The following is a 13,725-nucleotide window of genomic DNA, read 5'->3' as shown; positions in this document are numbered from 1 at the left end:
AACCTTGTTTCTTTAGGACTAACCCAAAATATGTTGTTGATTGAGACTGGGTAAATTGTTATTGAATGAGAGAGGAGTGAAGATTGCTGGTCTTTTGAAAGCAGTTTTAGTTCCATATTCCTTGGGGAAATAACTTTAATTCTGGTTTGGTGTATCTTTTTTGGCTGACCTTTTCAATATATGATTGACTTGGAGCCATTTTGGGGTGGATACGTAGGGTAGAAATTATTCAAATAAATACATTCCAAAGAGCCAAAAAGAATGGGTTACATTTTCCAGACTCCTTTGAAGGAAGGACTTTGTCAGTATCCCAAGTCTATGCTAGACAGTGGAGAAATTAGGACATCTAACTTTGGGAGTATAAACATTCTGAAAATCTTATTTTAACAGCCATGTTACCACTCTACTGCATTTCAAGAGTTCTGCAGCCTGAGATACAAAGAGAAACCTTTGCTCTGATCCAGGAAACAGGGATGCCTAGGATTTCCTCAGCAGATTCATGTCACTGGTTGATTTGACAATTCTCTTACCTTCCTGCTATGCAAAGCATCTGTTCATTCTAATCCCTTCTTTCAATATACTACAACATGTCATTATCAAATAGACCAATTCCCCCCATCCTCACCTCAAATCCTCATCACTTAATCTTCATCAGGCTCCTTTTTTCTTCCATTTTTAAACCTATATTATACTTCATACCTGGTGACTTTTCTGGGTATTCAGAAGCCACTACCTTGCCTGTTGCTGGCTCCATTTTGCTACCAAACTGCCAGCCATCAATTTAAGTGTTAGATGGAACACATAAAGACCCACAACAAAATGTTGCCAAGTATCCCTGAAAAGGAGATCTCCTTTTCCGGACGCTAGCCTGTTGGAAGTTAAGAACTTTGCGCTGTCTCGTCTCAGACAGTGGAGGGCAGACTAGTGTGTCAGAGGGCTAGAGGGTCAAGACATTGGTCATCCCTTCTCTACGGTTCTGACACTATCCCTTTGGATATGTAGATTGCTAATCTCAGGGACTAACTTCCTTCCTCTCTCTCTCTTCCCTTCCTGTCCTTCTACCTTGCAACATGGCAAGCCTCTCTCCCTGCACCATGTGTGCAGAGAAGATGCAGAATCCATCTGCATCCAGCTAGATAGATAGATTAGAGATCCTAACCCCTCACTTTCCTATCTAGAATGGAGTTCCTTAATAAATGCCTTATATATTGATTTGAAACTATGAATTGGCTCCAAGTTACTTTACTCCCAGCATACACGCATGCCTAACTAAATCCGCTGTGTTGTGCCTCTGTGCACTCTGCTATAATGAGAAAGGGATTCTCTCACCACAGAGAATTTCCAACACAGCCAGCCTGGAACAGGAACTTGTAGTGGGGCTCACAGAGGTGAGGAAACCTCCCCAACTCACTCTATCCAAGGAGGTTTCAGAAGAGAGGAAAGAGAAAATAAATCTTCCCCCACTGTATGATAACGTGCTAAAAGATGCAGGAATAGGTGGAGGTTTCTGAAAGAGTCAAAATGGCAAAAGGTGTCCTTTCCTCTCTCCTGAAACATCTGTGTATAGAATGAAGATGGAAGATTTTAATCTCATGGTTTAATCTCACATATCCCAACCTAATCCTCACTTCCAAGAGACTATAAACTGTTAGGGGCTCAAACCAAACAATATCCTCCAGCCCATTCTCTTTTTTATTCCCTCAACCAATGTTCTAAATTTTCCATATAAAAGGAAAATAAATACATACCAGGCCTTTTAGTCTGTGATTTTTATTTTTATTTATTTATTTATTTATTTATTTATTTATTTTTTGCTGGTGGTGTTTTGTTTTGTTTTTAATTGTATTGATTTTGTTTGTTGGTTTTTAAAAATTATTATTATTATTATTATTATTTTATTTGGTTTTATTTATTATTTCTTGTTTACACAGTTTACACAGTTTGTTTTATCCAGACATCGAGTCCTTCCCAAGGACCTGGGATGCCAGAATTTTATTGTCAATGTTGTTGCTGTTATAGATATCATCGCAGAATATAGGCTGTTCCCAGTAAAGCTGCTTCTTGTAATTGGCTGGTGGTGATTTCTGTGGCCCCTATGGTGTTGAGGTGCTCTTCAAGGTCTTTTGGAACTGCACCCAGGGCGCCAATTACCACTGGGAGTATTTTGGTCTTTTTCTGCCACAGCCTTTCAATTTCAGTTTGTAGATCTTTGTATTTTGTGTTTTTTTCTATTTCTTTTTCTTCTATTCTGCTATCCCCTGGTATTGCTATGTCGATTATTTTGACTTGTTTTTCTTTCTTCTCGACTACAATTATATCTGGTGTATTGTGTGGCAGATGTTTGTCTGTTTGTAGTCAGAAGTCCCATAATATTTTTACATCTTCATTTTCTTCAACTTTTACAATTTTATGGTCCCACCAATTTTTGGCTACAGGTAGCTTGCATTTTTTGCAGATGTTCCACTGTATCATCCCTGCTACTTTGTCATGCCTTCGTTTGTAGTCGGTCTGTGCGATCTTTTTACAACAGCTGATTAGGTGGTCCACTGTTTCATCTGCTTCTTTACAAAGGCGGCACTTGCTGTTTGTTGTGGATTTTTCTACTTTTGCTCTTATTGCATTTGTTCTCAGTGCCTGTTCTTGCGCAGCCAGTATTCAACCCTCTGTTTCTTTCTTCAAGTTGCCATTCTTAAGCCATTGCCAGGTCTTGGTGATGTCTGATTTTCCACTTAAATTGTGCAAATATTGACCATGCGGTGGCTTATTTTTCCATTTTTCTGCTCGGTTCTTGACTTGTTCTTTCTTGTAGGCCTGCTTTCTTTCATTGGTGTTGAATAGTTTCTCGTTCTTGACCATTTTAAGTGCATCTTCTTCACTGTCCTTGATATATTCTTCAAGTCCTCGTATTATTATTATTATTGGTATTATTATTATTATTATTATTATTATTATTATTATTATTATTATTATATAGTTATATATCTTTTTACTGTGAACCACCCTGAAAATATATATTGAACTGCTGTCTATACAAAAGGTTCCTGTTGGGTCATTTAAAAATAAAAATATGTTTCTTTTAATGTATGCACTAATATAATATATAATAGTTTAATTTATGTACTAATATAGTATAACTGCTTACCTAGGGAGTCCCCAAGTAAGTGAACACTCCATCTGAATATGAGAATATCAATACTCACCTACCTTATAGAGTTATTACAGAATGTAGGTCAGATACTTTGACACTCAAAAGCACTATACAAGTGCTATGTGATATTATTAATACTACATGTTTTTCCTACTATACTTTGAAGCAACTCTGTGGTTTGTGTGATGATATTTGTACATGTTAGCATTAAAAAGCACATGTTTCTCACCCTTCTAGTTGAAAGAACTCCCAGCAGATTACTCTGCTTCAATTACTCCCTTTAAATTTTCTTTCTGAATTTTTAAGTTGACTTTATGCCACGGCTCATTACTTGAATGACTTTATGTAAGTAGTATAAAAAGCATATAAATTATGCACAGCAATATTGTTTGAATTAAGATAGCTATATAGTTCAGACACATTTAAGAATGCAGTCTGCTTCCAACTGAAGTCAATGGCCAAATGCTCATTGAATTTAAAGGGTTTGGGTTATCCCTAAAATTGAATTCTGTTCCTGAAAATATGAATTGGTTTATGTACATTAAAGGAAAATATTTGATCCTCCTTTGGGAATAGAAGCAGAGAACATAAATTAAGCTGGATTCTGTAGAAACTGCATAGCTCAGTTTCAGATGCCCTGCAAGACACCAGTTTGACATTAACTTATGTTTTTAATAATATATTTTCCATTATGCTTTTATGTTTTGCCTATAACAAGAGAAATTCCATCTCCTACTTCCTGGAATAAATGCATGTAGCTTCAAAAGGGTAGGCAGGAAGAATTTTACAGCTGGAAAACGTAAGCAAGTTGCAACCCTAGGAGCATGCTCTAGGATCACAGCCTCCGGATCATGACTGTTACATGCCCTGAAATCTTATTCACATTTACTCAAAAGTAGGCCCCATTGAGTTCAATGGGACTTACTCTCAAGTAAGTATGCATAGGTTTGCAGTCATAGGTGATAAGCACACACCTGCTGTTGCATTACTAGTTTCAAGTCAGTAATACTGAATATGTGTGCATGTACTTTATATAGAAGTATAAAGAAACAAAGCTAGACTTCTCTTTAGCACTAAGTAATATAAAGAATTACTCCACCCTGTAATAGATTAGTAAGGCTGTAATCCTGTACACATTTATGTGAGTGTAAGCCTCATCCAAAATAGTGGGGCTTACTTTTGAGTTATCATGCATAGAAATGTGCTGCAAGACTGGTTTTGTATGTTACATGTACAAGATCAGTTGCAGCACTGATTCTTCTCACATTCGAGGCAGCCCTAAAGACCAATTTTTTCAGCCTAGTTTTTAATAATATTTAATTGGTTTTAAATGGTTTTTAAAATGAGTTTTATATTAATATCTTAACGGCTTTTATTTTATGTTTTATGTGAACATCCCTGTTCCATTCTGGGATGGGTGGCATATAAATGAAATAAAAAAATAAATAACTCCAGAAAGACTATGCAGGAGTGGTGCACAGGGACCAAGTGAGAATCGTGTGGCGAAGAGCTGAAACATGGGCTCCTCCTGCATGGCCCAGGGCTTCTCACATGACCCCAGCAGGGCAAGAAGGAATCACAGTGCTGTGACACCCATGCCCACCACATGATATAGGAAGCAAGTACGTATTAGTAATGTATTACAGAACACATTATTTTAAAGAGGTGATAAAAACAAAGAGAATGGGAAAGCAAGCAGTCTGCATTAGCTGAGCCTGAGTTCTTATTTTACCTCAGTAATATAAAGAAATCTTATGGATTAGTTGGTGCATGGAGAAAGCCAACAGCTGTTTCCACAATCATAGCTGAATGTTTTCTAGCCACCAGGAAGGTAGAAATCTCAACTACTTTATCTGTGTATTTCCTGATCCAGATTAATATTTCCCTACCACTGGTACTAGAAGACTAAACTAATGACAACAGGTACAACAACCAGCCTCAGAATTGATAATGAAGACATTGAAGTGGTGGGTCGCTTCTGTCTTTTAGGATTAACCATCAACAGTAAAGGATCCAGCAGTCAAGAAATACGCCACAGACCAGCACTTGGTAGGGTTGCAATGAAGGCCTCAGAAAGGATATTTAGATGCTGTGGTGTGTCTATACCTACAAAGATTAGAATCGTTTGGACAATGGTTTTTCCTGTGACATTCTATGGATGCAAAAGCTGGACTTTGAAGAAGCAAGATAGAAAAAGTATTGACGCTTTTGAACTTTGGTGTTGAAGAAGACTTTTGAGGATACCATGTACAGCCAGCAAAACAAACAAATGGATCATAGAACACACACAAAAATCCAGAATTTACACTCAAATGACCAGGCTCAAACTCATACTTTGGACACATTAAACGAAGACCCAAATCCCTTGAAAAGGCCATAATGCTGGGAAAAGTTGAAGTAAAGCGAAGAAGAAGACGACCAGCAGCAAGGTGGATGGACTTGATTAGGACAGCAATGAATGCACCACTGAGAGACCTTAAAGGCCAAATTGGAGATCATGCTGGAGAGAATCTATGTGGTCACTAAGAGTTGACACCAACTTGATGGCACTTAATCAATCAACCAACCATCCACTGATCATGGTATCTAGGTTGATTCTCTAATTCAAAACAAGAATAGTTATATCCTCTAGTTATATAGCCTTTGGAAGGGCGGTATAAAATGTAATAATAAAACAAACAAACAAACAAATATAAAAGACCTACCCATGCATATGCTCTAAATCAACTGGAGTGCCTTAGACTGTGTTAGTAGTGTCACCTTGGTGGCATGGGAGCTGCTCTATCAACCTTTCTGCATTGCCAGGTTCATATGAGAATGAAACTTTTCTGTCATCACCTTTTGATCCATAATGTGCATTTGAAAATTATTCTTTTATGTGTCATTTTATGTTTTTAGCTATATTTTCATCAGAGAGATTTATCTGAGCACTGCTGTTTGCTCAGGTAATATTACAAAAATCCACATTGCCAAGCAGTGTTCTCAAAGTTACATTATTATTTACTTCAGTTCAGCAATATGCATTTGCTGTATTATCCAAATAAAAGTGGAGCAATTAATTTTAATTGACTCCTAAGCATTGCTAATCCACCCCACCCACACACCCACCCCGCTACATTATTGAAAGTATAGTAAACCTGCAAACCAGCAGTGGTGGTAAAGTAAAGTAAAGTATGCCATCGAATCAGTGTCAACCCCTGGGGACCACAGAGCCCTGTGGTAGTTTTTGGTAGAATACAGTAGGGGTTTATCATTGCCATCTTCTGTGCAGTATGAGATGAAGCCCTTCAGCATCTTCCTATATCGCTGCTGTCTGATATAGGTGTTTTCCATAGTCTGGGAAACATACAAGCAGGGATTCAAACTGGCAACCTCTAGCTTGCTAGTCAAGGCATTTTCCTGCTGTGCCATTAGGTGGCTAGCAGTGGTGGTACAGTTAAACAAAAAAATAATGAGGGAGAGGCACAGAAGGAGCAAAACATATTTCTGGTGTGACAAGCTTTGTCCACATTAGTTTTCTGAAGGAAAATTATGGTATATTTCATATTAATGCTCCCATCCTAAACATGTTTTTTCTGAAGCAAATTGATTTTTGAAGCTATTGATTTTGATTGAGCTGACTTTCAAGTGAGCATATTTAGGATAGATAGATAGATAGATCCTCCACTGTGTTTCCAATGCTACCCTACACTTGGAAACTGGCATGATAAAAGTTGAGGCCAGAGTATGGATTACCATTCTCGACCATTGGCTCAAACTTGCCCTGTGCCCCCAGGGACTAGCTCCGCTAACTCTGCAAGACAATTTCCAATCCTCATGGAGATGGACAGTCTGGAACTAAGTGGTGCTACTGGGCTACTCCCCACCCCTCCTGCTTGCTATGGGCTATGACAAAGCAAAATCAATGGTCTTGGATACAGAATGTCAGGTGGACCTAGGTAGGGCACCTGACTTCCTGACCACAGAAAGCCTTAGATTCACTGTTTTCCCTGCTGCATATTTGACACAACTGGAAACACCAAGCCACAGAAGGGTATTCACCCTTCCCCCCGTCATGCTCTTCCCTCTGCCTTTTTGGAAGGCAAATACAGGAAGATCTCATTCATGGAAAGGCTTTCCCCTTGTGACAGTGGGGAGGTAGAAACCACTGAACATGTTCTCCTCTCCTGCCCCTTTTATAAAGACAGTCACAACAAGTTTATACTCCCACTATCCAGATCGTCCCAGTTGAGATTACACCATGATGCTACTCTTGGATGATAACTGGACTTTCACATATAATACTGCCAAGTTGTGCGCAGCAACGTGCATGATCAGCTGAAACCTGACTACCACTTCATAATCAGTGTAGTAGATTTTACCTACAGTCTATTCTATCTGACTTCTGTGCCTCAGTTAGTTGTCCTACTTACATCTTAGCTTTTGTGCCCTATATCTTAAATGTTTTATGTATATTTTTATGTATATTATGTATATGGACTGAGTTGTCAGCAATATGCGGATGACACTCAGCTCTATCTCTCCTTGTCATCTGATCCTAGGGAGGCGGTGGATGTCCTGAATCGGGGGCTGGAGGCCGTGATGGGTTGGATGTGGGCTAATAAACTGAAATTGAATCCGGATAAGATGGAGGTACTGTTGGTCAGTAGGAGAGCCGATCGGGATGAGGCGATTCTACCGGTTCTGGATGGGGTTGCACTCCCCTTGAAGGAGCAAGTACGCAGCTTGGGGGTACTGCTGGACCCAGCTCTGCTTTTGGAGGCTCAGGTGGAGGCAGTGGCCAGGGGTGCCTTTTCACGGCTTCGGCTGGTGCGCCAGCTGTGTCCCTTTCTCGAGAAGGCAGATCTGGCCACGGTTACCCACGCCTTAGTCACGTCACGGCTGGATTACTGTAATGCGCTCTACGTGGGGCTGCCCTTGAAGAATATCCGGAAACTGCAGCTAGTGCAAAACGCGGCAGCGAGGGTGTTATCCAGAGCTGCCCGTTGGGAACATACCACCCCCATTTTGAAAGAGCTGCACTGGCTGCCGGTTCGTTTCCGGGTCCAATTCAAGGTGCTGGTTTTGACCTTTAAAGCCCTTAACGGTTTGGGCCCAGGGTATTTGAGGGACTGCCTGCTCCCAAGGGTTGCTGCCCGCTTGACAAGGACATCTGAGGGGGCCCTGCTCCGGGTGCCGACAATGAGGGAGGCCCAGCTGTCGTGCACTCGGGACAGGGCCTTCTCTGTTGCTGCTCCTAGACTCTGGAATGCTCTCCCAGTGGCCATTCATTCTTCAGACTCCATCATGGCTTTTAGAAAGCTTTTAAAGACTTGGCTTTTTACCCAGGCTTTTACATAATCGTTTTTACTGCAGCTTCTCTGTGTTTTTATCTGTTATCTGCTGTTCTATTTTTATGCTTGTTTTATATGTTTTTAGCTTGATGTTTTTATTGCTTGATGTTTTTATTGCTTTTATTGTATGTTTTAATTTTTGTAAACCGCCTTGGGGTTTTCTTTTCATGAAAGGCGGTATAAAAATTTAAAAATAAATAAATAAATAAAATATTTTGCCTATTTAGTTCCCCACTTTTTATCTCTATCTTACTAGCTTCCTTACAATAGTAGAGTAATATTCTATAGTATGACAATTGATTTACGTTTTTAATCAATAAACTATGACTCAGTTGCCTCAGAACTTGCCTTATGACAATGATTATGCTGCCTTATAATCTGTATCATGTTTTTTTTTTGCTTTTACATTTTAGCTATGTCCTATATCTTAAATATTTCATGCATATTTTACTTATGAAGTTCCCCATTTTTATCTCTATTTTACTGTCTTCCTTACAAAATTAGAGTAATATTTTATAGTATAATTTTTATACTTTTATTCTATAATTGATATAGTAACTATAGTCATATAGTATAATCATAGAATGACAATCATGACTCAACTGTCTCATAGTTTGTCTTATGACAATGATTATAATGTAATCCATAACTATATAACATTTTTTTGCTTTTATCCTGTGCTAGTTTGACCATAATAAAGATGATTTGATTTATTATTATTATTATATTATTATTATTAACATTTTTATATCCCGCTCTTCCTCCAAGGAGCCTAGAGCAGTGTACTACAGACTTAAGTTTCTCCTCACGACAACCCTGTAAAGTAGGTTAGGCTGAGAGAGAAGTGACTGGCCCAGAGTCACCCAGCAAGTATCATGGCTAAATGGGGATTTGAACTCGGGTCTCCCCGGTCCTAGTCCAGTACTCTAACCACTACACCACGCTGGCTCTGTATCTATTTACACACTTACACACACACACACACACACACACTCACTGCAGTTTACATAGACATGAGGCTGCCTATGGAAAAGGTTCAGAAGAAAAAGGTCCAGAAGAAACAAACACAAAACACTATAGCCAGGTTATCTATTGTGAGAACTACCATGCTGAACATATTTCAGAGTTGGTAAAAGTTGAATGCCTTTTCTGTTAGAGGTTGTTGGTTTTTACCCACAATAGGTAAAACAGCAGAGCACTAATAAGCACACACTCCAGTTACAGAGTAGGTAGCAGAGGATGGTTTGGATATTGCAGCTATTTAGAGAAAACACATGGAGATCCTTGTATGACTAAACACTAAACATTTATTGATTAAATACACTTAGACAGGAAAGACCTATATCTAATCTAAAGGACTACATAGTGGATAGGTAAGGAGAGAGAGAGAGGTTTCCATCTGCTCTCTAGGAGGAAAGGAAGGATTGTGACTCAGCACAGGAAGTGCTGCAGAGTCAGTTCAGGGGTCATAGAGTAGGGAGAGATAGGGAGACCCTGACTCACTGTCTCTACTCCCAATGCCCCTAGTGGTCATTAGGACAGTTGGTGCAAAAGGTCGATGCACTGGAAGTTCATCTCCAACACCCCTTCTCATCGCCTGTTGCACCTGGTCACGACTCCCATCTTCTCACGAAGCATCTGGAATCTGTCTCTGGATAATGGCTTAGTTAATCCATCTGCCAGCATCTCTTCTGTGGGGCAGTACCTCAGCTGGACCACCCCTTTTTCTTGCAAGTCTCGAACATAGTGGTACTTTATGGGAATATGCTTAGTTCAAGATTTCATCTTCTCCATTTAGGAGATCTGGATACAACTTTGGTTGTCCTCAAACATCACTGTGGGTTTTGGTTCCTTGATGCCAAAGTCCGATAGCAGTTGGTGTATCCATACTGCTTCCCTGCATGCTTCACTTGCTGAAACGTACTCCGCTTCTGTGGATTATTGTGCAACAAGTGACTGCTTGCGGCTACTCCAAGTTATGGCTCCACCTCCATACAGGAACAGGTGTCCACTTGTGGACTTGCGGGCTGTTCTGTCCTCACCCCAGTCTGCATCCACATATCCCACAAGTTTGGGATTGCTGTTTGCTGGGATCTCCAATACATAATGTGCAGTACCTTTCAGGTACCTTCCCAGTCTTTTGACCGCTATCCAGTCCTTGTTCGTTGGCACACTCACTTTTCTGCTCAGGATTCCCACTGCTGAGGCAATGTCTGGCCTTGTCACTGTGGCTATGTACAAGAGTTTTCCAATTGCCTTTCTGTACTGGTTGTTGGCTGGTAAAGGCTGGCTGTCCTCATCTTGCTTCCAGAAATCAGCATCCATTGGCGTGCTGACTTCATTGGCATCTATCAGTCCCAGGCATTCTAGAAGATCTTTTATCTTCTGTTTTTGGTTGAGAAGGAATGTTCCATTCTCTTTTCTTTCTGTTTGGATGCCAAAGTAATATGAGATGCTTCCGAGTTCCTTCACCTCTATTTCCTTGTTCAGGTGTTGTACAATTTCATGACTGTCTTGCATTTCCTCATGTGCAAGAATCAAATCATCAATGTAAGTCAGAACGTAAGTCCATCTATTGTCTCTGAGTAGAATATAGGCAGGGGTCAGCTTTTCCTTGCGTGAACCCCTCCTTAAGTAGTAATTGATTCAGTTTCTCATTCCATGCTCTGGCTGCCTGCTTTAAGCCATAGATGCTCTTTTGCAGTTTGCACACTAGCCCCTTCTTTCCAGGTTCCTCAAAGCCTGGTGGTTGTTGCATGTAGATGTCTTCCTCGATTTCCCCATGTAGGAAGGCAGTCTTTATATCCAAGTGTTCAACTTGCATCCCTTTGGCTGCTGCCACGCTGAGCAATGTTCTAATTGATGTGTGTTTCACAACTGGTGCAAAAGTCTCATCATAGTCCTGACCATAGACTTGGGAGTATCCTTTGGCTACTAGTCTGGCTTTGTAGCGCTGTACATCCCCTTCTGCATCCTGCTTGACTTTGAAGACCCATTTGCATCCCATAGTCTTTCTTCCAGCGGGTAGTTCCACAAGTCTCCAAGTCTCATTTTTGTGCAAGGAGTCAATTTCTTCCATTGCTGCTTTTCTCCACTTCTCAGCTTCATCAGCTGGCAACCTTTCTATATCTTGCCACGTAGTGGGTTCTTGCATCTCTCCTCCTTTAGCCATGAGTGAGAGTCTGTTAGGAGGAACCCCTTTGTTATGCCTCTGTGAGCACCTCAGTTCTGGTTCTGGTTGTGCAGCCCCTTCTGAATCTGGCACTGATTCCTCGGGATCACTGCTTGACTCCAGATCCATTTGAGTCCAATCATATGGCTCTTTATTCATCTGGATTTCTGGGGAAATCTTTGATGCTTCACCTTTATTTGGTCTTTGTCTTTCATTAAAATACACTGCATTGCAGACTTTGACCTTTCCACTTTTTGGATCAAGGATTCTGTATCCTCTAGATTCATAGCCAACAAAAATTCCCAGTTCACATCTGCAATTGAGTTTGGTCCTCTTTGCTTTGGGAATATATGCATAGGCCATTGAACCAAACACTTTGATATGTCTTAGGGAAGGTTTTCTGTCATGCCAAAGTTCAAATGGTGTCTTATTTGTTGCCTCGGTTGGCAATCTGTTTTGCAGGTAGTTAGCAGTCATCACTGCTTCACCCCAGAACCTGTCTGCTAGATTGGCATCATGCAGTAGACATTTGGTCATTTCCACTAGAGATCTGTTCTTTCTCTCAGCTACCCCGTTGAGCTGTCCAGTAAATGGAGGGGTAGTCTGGTGAGAGATACCATTTGATTTCATAAATTCTTTCATCTGGTTTGACATATATTCCCCTCCATTGTCTGACCTCAAACACTGGGGCTTCCTTCCAAATTTGTTGTTCACCAGTGCAATATATTCTTTAAATTTCTCAAACACCTGGCTTTTCTCTCTTAGAACATACACATAGCAAAATCGGGAGTAATAATCAATGAAAGTCAGGACATACCTATTTCCACCTGAACTGACCAGTAACGGCCCACAAACATCTGAGTGCACCAGTTCCAAAATGCTCCCGGACTGTACACTTCCCCTTGCCGGAAAGGTTGGCTTGACTCCCTTGTTAAGAATGCAACACTGACATCTGCTGGCCATTTCTGGACATGCCCTTATATTAAATCCCTCGGTTAGTTTCCTCATTTGGGAGTCAGTTTTAAAGTCTAAGCTTCGGTGGCCGAATTTTCTGTGCCATAAGAAATCACAATTTTTGTGTTGGCAACTACTTGCCACATTTGCTTGTGCAGTAGCACAGTCCACTTCAAAAAGTCCATCATCCCGCATGTGGGCAGTCATGATTAACTCATCACCTTTAGAGATGTAGCACACTTCATTTTCAAAAATTGCTTTGCACCCCTTCTTGAGTCCATGCTCAATTGAAATCAAGTTGACTTGCATCTCTGGCACGAAAATTGCATCATTTATCTTAACCTCATAAGCTTCAGCAGCAGAGCCACACAGTATCTTTGCTGTCCCCTTGTCAGCCACGCTTAGCTTCCTTGAATCTGGTAGTGTCACAACTAATCTGTGGCTTTTATCGAGTTCGATAAATAGGCTAGGATCACAGATTATGTTCTGGGATGCACCTGAGTCTAGGATGAAAGTGTGACCCTTCCTTGGCTCTTTTAAGGCAATGTAGCTCTTGGAATTACTACTGGCCCTTTCAGATAAGCCACCTTGTCTGTGCTTCTCCTCCCTTCTTTGTTTGTCACCATGACTCATCCCTGTGTTTACTTCATTGCCATGGTGACCAGGTCTGTGCCCTCTGAGTTTCCCACTCTTTGGATATGCTGATGAGTCACTGAGGCTACTTCGCTTGCTAATGCTGGAATTACTTTGCCTGCTGAAATGTGCCAGAGTGCCATTGCTTTCAAATTTCTCCTGCTGCAACTTTATATTAAAATTTCTCAGACTGGACACGACATAATCAACATTCAGTTCACAGTGAGACAGTTCAAGAGCGACAATTAGGGGTTCAAAACTTTTAGGCAGGGATTGTAGGATTGCCCCAATTAGAATAGTTTCATTCAATTCACATTGGTTACTCTTCAAACGCCTGTTAATTTCTAAGATATCTGCTGTGTGGGCTTCAAAGTCTCCCCCTTCCTGCAGTTTGCTTTCACATAGCCTTTTATACAGGAGAAGAGCTGCGTTTGCAGAGACTTGGCCACACTGCTTTTTCAGTCTATCCCACGCTTCTGAGGCTA

This window comes from Hemicordylus capensis, chromosome 3 (assembly GCF_027244095.1).
Source record: "Hemicordylus capensis ecotype Gifberg chromosome 3, rHemCap1.1.pri, whole genome shotgun sequence".
Lineage (NCBI taxonomy): Eukaryota > Metazoa > Chordata > Lepidosauria > Squamata > Cordylidae > Hemicordylus > Hemicordylus capensis.
This window is presented reverse-complemented; position numbering follows the sequence as displayed.